Source organism: Sciurus carolinensis, chromosome 12 (genome assembly GCF_902686445.1).
Source record: "Sciurus carolinensis chromosome 12, mSciCar1.2, whole genome shotgun sequence".
In the NCBI taxonomy this organism is placed as follows: domain Eukaryota; kingdom Metazoa; phylum Chordata; class Mammalia; order Rodentia; family Sciuridae; genus Sciurus; species Sciurus carolinensis.
In genome coordinates, this window is record NC_062224.1 from 52,176,481 (window position 1) to 52,187,885 (window position 11,405).

Below are 11,405 nucleotides of genomic sequence, written 5' to 3' on the forward strand. Positions count from 1 at the left end.
TTGTAATTCCTAAAAATGGTCTGAGAACTGGCATTTTTTTGTATGTTGGAAATCTCCTGTTTACATGACATGTTTATTCATGTTTCTTGTTTACTCTTAATATGCTCTACTTATTCTATTTTATGGAAAAACTAGCTTACTTTTGTTATCATCAAAGCCAAATAAATCATCAATGCCAAACAAGAATTTAAATCAATTAAAAGTCTTATTAAGAATAAAGTTACTTTCACATTTGTTACAATCATAGTAAATACATTTTTGGCATAAAGGCACAGCCTTTGTTTGAGTTTAAAATATCCCAAACTGCAAGATTACATATATAAAACTCCACTGTTGTTTATGTAATAATGGATTAACCAAATTAAAATTTATACTATGTATTATAAAATAAAATGGAAATAATTTACTCATAAGATTCATATTTAAGTTATCTTTATTTACAAAGAACCATCCTAAGGATGAGAATTCCATTAATCTTCAATCGAAGCAAAAGTAGAGTCACTGAAGTAAAAGCAGTTAAACTAAAAATAAGATAAGTCAAATTACTTTTGAAGAAAGATCAAAAATATTGTCAAATTTCTTGCTGTGGTTCTGGATGGTCAACAACAGGCTCATTTGAAGGTGGAATCAACCCTGAAGGGAACTCATTTCTACTTTCAGAATGTGGGGATGGGGGAAAAATCCAGCTCTTGGGAAAAGATAATGAGGAAAAGGCCTCAGTGAATAGATGTTTCACATGGGGAATGGAGGGGGTTTGTGGGCCACGTGGATAATAATCTCCAGATGCTCCACACATGTTTCCTGGAGGAGGTGGAGGAAGGAAAGATCCTCTTCTCATGAAATTCCTCCTTGCATTAACTCGAAGGGATGGATTTCTGACTGGAACGAGAGGTACAAAAACAAAGCCAGAGCCAGCTGCTTGATTTTCAGCAGGGCGAGATGAATCTGGCACATTTAAATGATCAAGCTCATCTTTGGTATTGTTTCTGCTGGATTCCATTTCTAAAGACATACGCCCATTCAATTTATACAAAGAAGACATATTAAGCCTTCTGAGTTGTGCTGGTCCAGATAGTCTACCATAATTACTAAAATATCCATCTTGCCTTTGTAGAGGAACAGGTAGATCAGAATACTTTGGGCCTGGTGGAGGGCTCATCATCTTACAGTTCAGTTCCCATGGAGATGACAGGGTCCAAGTGTCAGCAGGTGCTCTATGAGAATCATAGAAAAGAATCTGCCTCTCATAAAAATGAATGGTACTCTCCAATTCTTCCTCCAAATCTTTGGCTTGCTTTCTACAGGTCTCCAGCTGTTTAGCTGCGAGGCTGATCCTTTTATTCATTTTGCAAAATCTCTCCTCTTTCTCAAACCGGCACTCTTCCTCTGCTATTAATTTCCCAAGGAGTTTCATTTCATTTTCTTCATACAGTTCAATCATTAATTTAAGTTTCTGCTGACGCTTCTGGTTCTCACTTTCAATCTGTGTATTTTCTGACCGCAAAGATTCTCCTTCAGTCTCAAGATTTTTAATACATTCTGTAAGATCTTCTTTTCTTTCATCTACTTCAGATAATGAAGTATAAATTTGATTTCTTTCTCCTAAGGTTTTTAAAGAGGCATTTAACTTAACAGCATGAACCAGTTCCTTCGAAGCTCCTTTTGGCTGATTTCCTAAGTGAGCACCAATTTCTGACTCAATCTTCACTTCCAACTTTAAGTTACCATCATCTGTTAGGTCTTCTCCAGGCACAGGAGCCCCATCCTTCATCTCTAGCAAGCATTCGGTCACAGACTTAATGTGATTTTCTGTATCACTTAGAACTTCTTCTGCCTGTACTTTAGAGTCTTCCAATGTTATCTTCTGTTTATGAAGGTCACTCACTTTTTCCTTCCATACTTCAGCTTCTTGTAAAAGGAGTTTGTGACTTTCCTGAAGCTGGTTATTCTCATTCAAAGCCTCTTTTATTGCTACTTTCAGTTCTTTTTCATTCATTTGAAGTATTCTGAAGGTTGTTTTAGCTTCAGATACTTGTGACTTGAGGGATTTTGATTCCTCTTCTAGGGACTTTATCGTTTTTGCTATATCCACCATCAATTCATCTTGTTCAGAATGTTTAGATTTCTCTAAACATTTTAGCTCTTTTTCTAGAATGAGTATTTCATCTTCAAGTTTAGATTTGGACCCATTCAGCTTTTCATACGTTGCCTCCAAAGTTTGTGCTTCTACTGATTCCTTCACAAAACTCTCATCTTTTAAGGATGACTCCAAGTCATCACACCCTTTTGAACAAGACTAAATTTTTCACGTAGTTTGCATTTTTCTGAAAGTAGTTCAGAAACTTTTAGAGCCAGTTTTCTTCCACAGAAAACCTGCTTCTAAAAGACTGAACATTTCTCCACAAAAACAAGAGAGCAACAAAAAAAACAACAGCTGCACATATCACCAACGACCAAGGAAAGACCTGCTCTTACACCTTCAGGCAATGCTGATGCAACCCTGAATATTTCTTCCAGGCCCAGGCCCAAGCAAGGCTGAGGGGCAGCCCTTGGCCCCTCCATCACACCAAAACTCATTTGCCAACTACATCCTGCCCAGCCACAAGAACAGGCTGCAGACGCTAGGCTTTCTGTTGGAGCCCAAACCTGCGTGGTCTGACCACGCAGATCACAGGGAGCCAAATGACCAGGAGGTGTAGGGAGCTACAGCAACTGGACACCAAGGGCTTTGTGAGCTCATGCTGCCCTTGTGAGCTCACAGGCCCACCCCTCCCTCACGCAGTGCATAGCAGTGAAGCCCCTCCCACTGGAGGCCAAGAACCACCCACTCCTCCATTTGTATAGGCCAGGCTTCAGCTGACCCTATTATGCAGTAGTTATTCTGTACACGCATATTATTTTCCAGTTTGACATAACTAAAATTCTAGAGCTTAGTGAACTTTTTTAGAGCTTTTATGCCATATTTTGTTTTAATGACTCATTCCTTTCCATCACTCCCCTGTTCTTTCCTTCTCTCCCTTTCCCTTCCCTCCCTGTCATTTTCTTGCAGTGTTGGGGGTTAAACTCCAAGGCCTTGTGCAAGCCAGGCAAGCTACCACTAGGCTTCATCCCTGGCCCTGTTGACACTTTCTATGGAAGTAATTTGAATGACTCTATAGAGACACTCTCCTGTTAGATTACTTGAAAAGTAATTTTAGAAGAGTTTCTAACATGGGCACAAATTAGCTATGACAACTTAGTTTTTAAAAGTACAGCATATCTAATGTTTCTACAAAGGAGGAGCTTCAAACTTGAGTTGTGGGCTGGAGATAAGACTCAGTTGGTAGAGTGCTTGTCTACCATGCAATCCCCAGCACCAAAAACAAAAGACAAACGAGTTCTTTTTCATGTCAGTTTTTCTAGACTACTATTTAAGAGTCTTAAAAATATTTCTTTCAGATGTTAATTTGACTTCTCATACTACTTAAAAAGGCCTAATCTGGCTGGTGGCTCTAAATATATACCAAAGAGAAGGATAAGACATGACTCTTTGATATGCTTTCAGCTCCTGAAGGTAAATTATGTTAAGACAAATAGTTCATTGCTTCATGTAAATAAAAGACAACCCAATATATTTTTTACTCCTGGTTACCCTTGAATTGTTGATGAACCAGATCTAATGTTTGAAGGAAAACATTCTCTAGTAGCCACTGGTTTTCTGAATATCTATAAATACATGACAAGTTCAAAGGCATTATGCCACCATGTATGATTAAACTGATCGTATGTACACTTCTATAGCCAGACTTGTATCTGTGTAAACTAAAACACTTATCCTACTCTGTCTAGTATAAAAGTTTAGGAATTTTTTAACAAATGTAATTATGGAAGGTAAGGATATGTTAATTAGCCTGATTGTGATGAATATTTCACCATGCATATATGTGTATCAGAATCAAATTATCAGTTGGGTATAGTATCGTACCATAATCCCAGTGCCTGTAATCCCAGGCACTGCAGAGGCTGAGGCAGGAGGATCACAAGTTTGAGGCCAGACTCAGCAATTCAGTGATCCCCTTGATAATTAAAAAAAAAAAAAGAAAAAAGACAAGGCCAAGTATCAAGTTTGCAACTTAAGATATTAAATGCTATCATAATTTTAAACTGTCAATTATACCTAAATAAGGTTGGGAGAAAAGTTTGAAGTTTTACTTTCCAACTTTAGTATGACATAAAATGTGTGAAAGAGGTTATAAATATAAATATAGACAAGTTAGGTAAAACATCTCTAAAAACAGGATAGAGGTCCAAATTTTTTGACTGATAATTTTATCTTTTGATCAATGAACATACTGTGCCTGAGAAAATAATTTCAGAAATATTTTTGTGGGAGTAGCAGACCAGAAATAAAACCAACTTTATATTCCATTGTGATCCATGTTAGAAAATAAATCTTTGGTCTGTCAAATTTAGATAGAGATGCTGACAAGGGAGGGAGTTTTTCAAAATCTGCAATGGAAAACATTCATTATGGAAGGACAGGAACAAATATTTGAACAGGGCTGCAAAGTACTTTCTTTCCACTTGATAAATTTCAGATTCTTTATTTTAAATGTTTATTATTAATCTTTCTTATAAATGTGAAGTTCCTGGTTCTTTGCTTTCTAGTTGTACTGAAACATTCTACATTCTTCCTTTAAAAAAAATCTACATTCTATTTCTACATTCTTCCTTTAAAAAAAAATCTCATATTTCTGTACTTATTAAGAAATAAGAAATTTTTGTTGTTTTTTTCCTACTGATCTCCTTTAAACAACTTAGAAAAGTAGGAAAATGAGAATATTAACTAGATAACTTTCATAATGATAAAATTTGAAGAGCCACAAAGAGAGTTTATCTAATTTGTTATTTATCCCATTTTTATTTTATAGAGTTATATTAAGGTAACTTTTAATTACATTATTTTTAACTTTTTATTTGTAATAAATTTGCCTAATCAGAAATTGAGAAACCAGGTGTGGTGGTATACACATATAATCCCAGCTCTCAAGAGGCTACAACATGAGGATCAAAAATTGGAGGTCAACCTTGGTCACTTAGTGAGACCCAGTCTCAAAATAAAAAATAAAAAGAATCAGAGGTGGTGTTCAATGGTAGAGCACTTGATTAGCATGCAAAATGCCCAGGGTTCCATCCCCAGCATCACAAATTAAAAAAAGAAAGAAATTAAGAACTTAGAAACACCAGAATTCAGAATAGCAAGAAATGCTCATTTTGATGAATAAAATTGTTAAAAATCTTCATGGTAATAATGATCATTTAAGAAAGTAACAAAGGACAAATATTTTTACTTCTTACCACACACCCTTAACCAATTGTATATAGGGTAAGATGTAAAGAAAAATTGGGGACTGGGAGTACAGCTCAGTGGTAAAGCACTTGCCTTAGAAAACTTGAAGCCATGTGTTTAAGCTTTCACACCACAAAAAAGAAAGAAGGGGAAAAAAAATCAATAGCTGGGTAAGTTGGAAATTCAGCAGAAAAGCATTACACTTTCTGAATCTGAAAAAAAAATTCAGGAAATTGGCAATTCTATAATAATGGGTTGATCATAAGATTATTTATCCTACGAAATGCATTAAGTTCCTGGTCAGCATTTGAAATTGGGAAGGGAACCAAATTTCTTTGATGTTGTTGTGGAGTTTGATAATAATGTGTCTTAAGTAAATTAATAAATGTTTTGTTTAGCATGTTTGTAGCATATTTCATACACTACTTCAAACATACTGCTAAAACTGTTTATGATTTAACATTTTTATATTTATCAGAACCCTATCACAACTAATGATATATATTATATTATTTATAACTTGTACATACTTGAAGATGGAAATATATGTGAAATAATTGGTTAAGGAATTGCAAACATTCCTTACATTCAGATTCTCAATGCTTTTGAAGTGCTTTCTGACTCAGTCATCATCGATATTCACCTTCTACACATGGAGTTTTTATGCTGTGTTTTTAAGAAGAATCAAGAACCATGAGTGCAGGGTTTTAAAACAGATTTGCAATCATACCAGCTCCTCTCCTTGCTATGACATTGCCTCCTTATAGGTTGAAAATAAAGTTTAAAAAATGTATGCAGGGCACCTAACATTCCCAAACGTGATGCCTTGGCAATGAAAGTACAATATAGAACCTTTCCTGCTTATCCTTGTGACCCTCTGGCTGGCTGGGAGCTGTGGTTGGCTGCTACTGCCCAGCCTCTCAAGAAAATATCTTCCCACCTATTATTTGCCTGGGAAAAGATCAAACTTTTAAGTACACTTCATACTGAATGCATATCACTTTTGCACTTGTAAGCTCAAACAAATCACAAGTTGAACAATCTTGAGTTGGGATCATTGTTGACCTGCTTTTGATATACATTTTGACTATGCTGATAAGTATTTCTACCCTGCTTGCTCTCATTCAGCAATTGTTTGGTTCTTAGTTAAGAGTGTCAGTAATGTCTGTACGATTTTCTTACAACTCAAATTCTACAAGTTTTATGCACACACAGGGAATGACAGTTGCCTCATTATTGTCACTTAGTATTATTACTACAGCTATTGTGAAAAATCAATAATTTTAAGATACTCTGAATTTAGAAGAATATAAAGTGTGCTGAAAATGTTCATTTTATTGTATAGTGACTTAGAGCTTAGAATTGGGTTATTAAATGTATGGTTTTAGGTAACACAAGCTCTCTAAACCTTAGTTTTCTTCTCTATGAGACAAGCAGGCCTTGTAAGATTTTATTGTTGTGAGATTTCAATGACATGACATATGTTAAAAATATTGCTTAATATGTTAGCTATTACTTTTTTATAATAATACACTTTTATTGAGCTACTTGTATATTATTTCCCTTGAAGAAAGCTGTAACCTGTAGAGAGGAAAAGATGCTGATAAAGTTAGATAGCAAATGGCTGAGTGGAAATTCTGGAAAATATTTCTACTTGAATGTAGAAACTATTCGTATGCATTTGTTAATAAAGGATGGTATGGTTTCCAATGGACTGTTTTGAAAACTTAACACTAAACTGTTTTTTAAACCTTTCTCTTGTTTGATAAGGTAACAAGTTGTTTTCAATTATAGATATATGACTGTCAAACTGGAAACTCTGTTTACTAACTTCCCTTGAAGGTTGTTTTGCCTTTGTTGAGGTCCTGATAGTGGATTGTGAACAGAAGTCATGTGACACTTCAGGATTAGCCTTAAAAGAGAATAACTGGAGTTAAGGTTGTGGCTCAGTGGTAGAGTGCTCAGCTAGCACATGTGAGGCACTGGGTTCCATCCATAGAGCCACATAAAAATGTAAGTAAAGTAAAGATGTCCATCCACCAGTAAAAATAAAATAAAATAAAGGAGGAATGCCTGTGTACTCCCCACTGTCTAGTTCTTCTCCTTGTGTACTGATAGTTGTTTAAAAAAAAATGGAGTCAACAGAATTTAAACATACTGAAATATCTGTATTGAGTTGCCTCTCCAGTTATTCACTGCCAATTTTTCTACACAATTACGTAAGAAGAGGACTGTGTTAAAATAACACGTTACTAAACATAATATTTAAGCCACTGTATTTCAGGATTTCTTGTTATGGGATCTTAGTGTTGACCCTAACTAATAACATTTCAACAGCAAAGAGATTTGAAAAGGGACCAATTAGTACTTCCAGATATGAACAATGGAAGTGAAATAAAAAATGCAATGAGTAAGTAAGAAGAAGCAGGGCTACAGTGAGAAATGGCTGATTCCAGGCTTGGAAATGGGAAAATAGAAGATGAAACCTTGAACTCTGTGGTACAAAAATATAAGGAAATGCTTAAGCTATGGTACAATCAGAGTGCTGCACAGCAATTTACAAAGAAATAAAAATAACAACATGGATGAGTTTCAAAACATTAAGTGAAATAAAAGAAATCACCCATAAAACTACCTATTACATCATTCCATGTGTATGTAACTTGAAACAAGGTATCAACTAAAGACACAGAAAGTAAATCAGTATTTATGGGGGTGCTGGATATTGGAGCAGGGATTGATTGCATATGGTCCTCAGGGAACGTTGGGAGTAATAGAAGTACTCTAAAACTGGATCGTGGTGAAGTCTGCATAACTGTACACATTTATTAAAAGTCATTGGATTATGTGCTTAAAATGGATGAATTATATGGTATGTAATTACACTTCAGTAATGCTTTAAAATATTTGAGAGATATTGTTGAGAAACAAAACAAAAATGATGGAGCATGGCAAAAGGACTTGGAGTCAATATGAAGGATCTCCCAATGGCCAAATGTGGAACAAGTTGGGAAAGAGAACAAGTGAAGATAAGAAGATATTTTAACCTGTATGATAAAATATCCATGACTGTATGCAGGTAAAACTAAATAACTGATTAAACAAGTAAGTCTTTTTAACAGTGGAATTCCAACTAACAAATATAGTAGCAATGGTGGAAACAGAAAACTGCCATTAGATAAATACCACAGCAGTAATTATTATATACAAGAATTATCAATGGTTGCTCAAATTAGTTGGCGAAAGTATGATCAGAAAATATCTTCTCACACAATGTTTATGATATTAGAAAAATAGTAACTTAATATAGAGAAACTTGGTAAATACCACCTTAAATAAGTTATCAGTGTTACCATTCCAAAAAGAACACATGTCAACATCATTTATCCCCCTTATGACTCACAGAAAAGGGTGTAGTCACATTGTGTTGTAGCCTTGTCTCCCTGAAAGGCATACCCTGAGGTTAATCATCCAAAGTATCAGTCAAACCCCAAATGTGTACTATTCTACAAAATAACTCACTAGGGACTCTTAAAAATTGTGAAGATCAAGAAACAAAAGAAAGAGTGAAGAATAGTCAAATTGGGAGTATGTACAGAGACACAAAAACTAACTGCAATGTGGGATCTTGGGAAAGAAAAAGCATTCTATTGTAATATCTGCCAAAATTTTAATAAGGTCTGTAATTGGTTTCAATAATTGTAGTATGGTTAATTTAGGAGAGAAAGCTGAGGCAAATATATGGAGTCTCTGTACTATTTTTTTTCTGTAAGCAAAAAATATTTTAAGATAAGAAATTTTTAAATATTCAAACAGACTAGAATCAGATTAAACTCAACTGAAGAAAAAGTAAACTGAAAGAGATCAGAGAAAATTATCTTGGATTTTCTCCAAAGTGACAAAAGAGACTGAAATATGGAAAATGTAAAAGATAAGAGCTAGCTAATTAGATCTCAGAAAGTTAAAATAAAGAAGAAACAACATTAAAGGAGATAATGGCTGAGGCTTCTTTCAATTTTTGAGAATTCTTGAAAAATTCCAGTACACTGAAGAAGCTCAATGAATTATCAATAGAAACAACATAAAAATGCAGAAGAGGAAGAGAAATTTATGAAAGCAACCAAAAAGAAAAGACAGATCATCTATAAAGGAATGGCAGAGGATAAAAGACCTCCATAGTGACAATGGTTCGGAAAAGAGTGCAGTGTCTTAAGCGCATGGAGGAAAATAACCTTGACTGTAGAATTCTATGCAAAGTGAATCTGTCTTTCAAGAAAAAGAACACAAAGAGATTTCCATATAAAGAACAAACAAAAGGTAATTAAAAAAAGAGACACTTCCTTTTTAAAGCACAAAATAAGACTAAACTTCAGAAAGAAGTAAAATGATTGTCATGTGGAAAACCTGACAGGCAAGATGGAAAAATTAGTGTAATAATTAGGTAGGTAAATCCTAAGCAGACTTGACTGTGCAAGAGAAATATCTAATTTTGAAAAGGGCAAATAGGATAAAACTAAAACATTGGGTGACAGCAGTATGTAAGTCTGGAGGAAGTGATCCGAGTTCAGGTGTTTTAAGGTTCTTATATTTTTAAGAGGAAGAAAAACATAATTAACTTTAGCCTTTGTCAAATTTAATACATATTTCAAACTAACTAGAGTAGCCATTAATAGAATAGAACCTATAACTTCACATCAGTGTGATGGGGAGAAGGAATGGGAAAGAACATATGAAGAAACAGTACACTCATTCAAAAAAAATAACAAGGAAGAAAATGAAAAAGGAAGGGAAAGAAATATAAATTAAAAGGCCAGGTTCAGATGTATTAATAAACCACCTAAATGTACAAAATTATCTTGTTAAAGATAAAATTTTTTAAAATTTAATATGGAAAAGCAAAGATATACACTGTTTAAAAGAGTTACACCCAAAATATAAAGATTTGAAAAGAACAGGAGTTAATAGATGGAAATAAACTCACGTGATTGGACCCACAGAGTACTTAGAAGTAAAGCACAAACTGTCCTACTCAATAGCACTTCTTACACATAGCAGAATTCACAATTATGTGCAGATTTTTACGGAATAGTTATCTTTAAGAGCTCTAGTTAGTGAGACACCAATGTGTTTTACTTCTTGTAAGTGTGTTTGATACTTTGTTTAAATTGACTTTTACCTGCGAATGTGCCCTTTGTTCTCTTTTCTTATGATAATCAGGAAGAACCAGAAAGAAATAGGTTTTGGGAGCAAGTAGGGTATAGTTTGGTCACTTGAACAAAACTGAAATATCTTTCAGCCAACTGATTGCTCTTCATGACATACAGAATTAAAGACCCTCTGATTGTTAACTCCTGTAGGAGTTTAAACCATATTTAAAACAACAAAGTAAGGGACACGGGGTGCTGCAGGAGCACATGCTTGTAATCCCAATGGTTCCAGAAGTAGAAGCGGGAGGATTTTGAGTTCAAAGCCAATCTCAGTAGAAGTGAGGTGCTAAGCAGCTCATTGAGACCCTGTTTCTAAATAAAATATAAAAAGGATTGCGGATGTGGCTCAGTAGTTAAGTATCCCTTACCTCAATCCCCAATACCAAAAAAAAAAAAAAAAAGGAAAAAACTAACATTATATAATGTTTTCAGTACATAATTTTGCCATCTATTACAGTGAATAAGGAAACCTGAATTTAAATGAAACTTTACAGGAATAATAAGAATGATTTTCAATGCTAAATTAAACAGAGCAAAAGGAGAGTCAGTAATAAAGTAAAAGACTTTAATTGCACTTCAATGGATAGAATAGACATCAGAGTAAAAACAGAACCCTCTCCAATTCAGAATGTTTAAGAAGTGACAAGTCTTATATCAACAGTCAGATAGTATTTAGAATAAATTACTTTTCATTAATCTAACAATTATTTAATCTAACAATTATTAATCTAAATAATTGCACGCTTAGTATGTGCGTGCCTCTGTTTTAGGGACACAGCACTAAACAAAACATTTCCAAACTCCCACCTCTATGGTGTTTATAGTCTAGTGGAAGCAAGGGACAATTCCTGGAACATGTATTATACCAG

General features: G+C 34.5%; 1 pseudogene; it reads right to left on the minus strand.

The window, feature by feature from the left end:
• Positions 1-571: 571 nt before the first annotated feature.
• Positions 572-2,562, minus strand: LOC124961313 (melanoma inhibitory activity protein 2-like; annotated as a pseudogene).
• Positions 2,563-11,405: the final 8,843 nt, after the last annotated feature.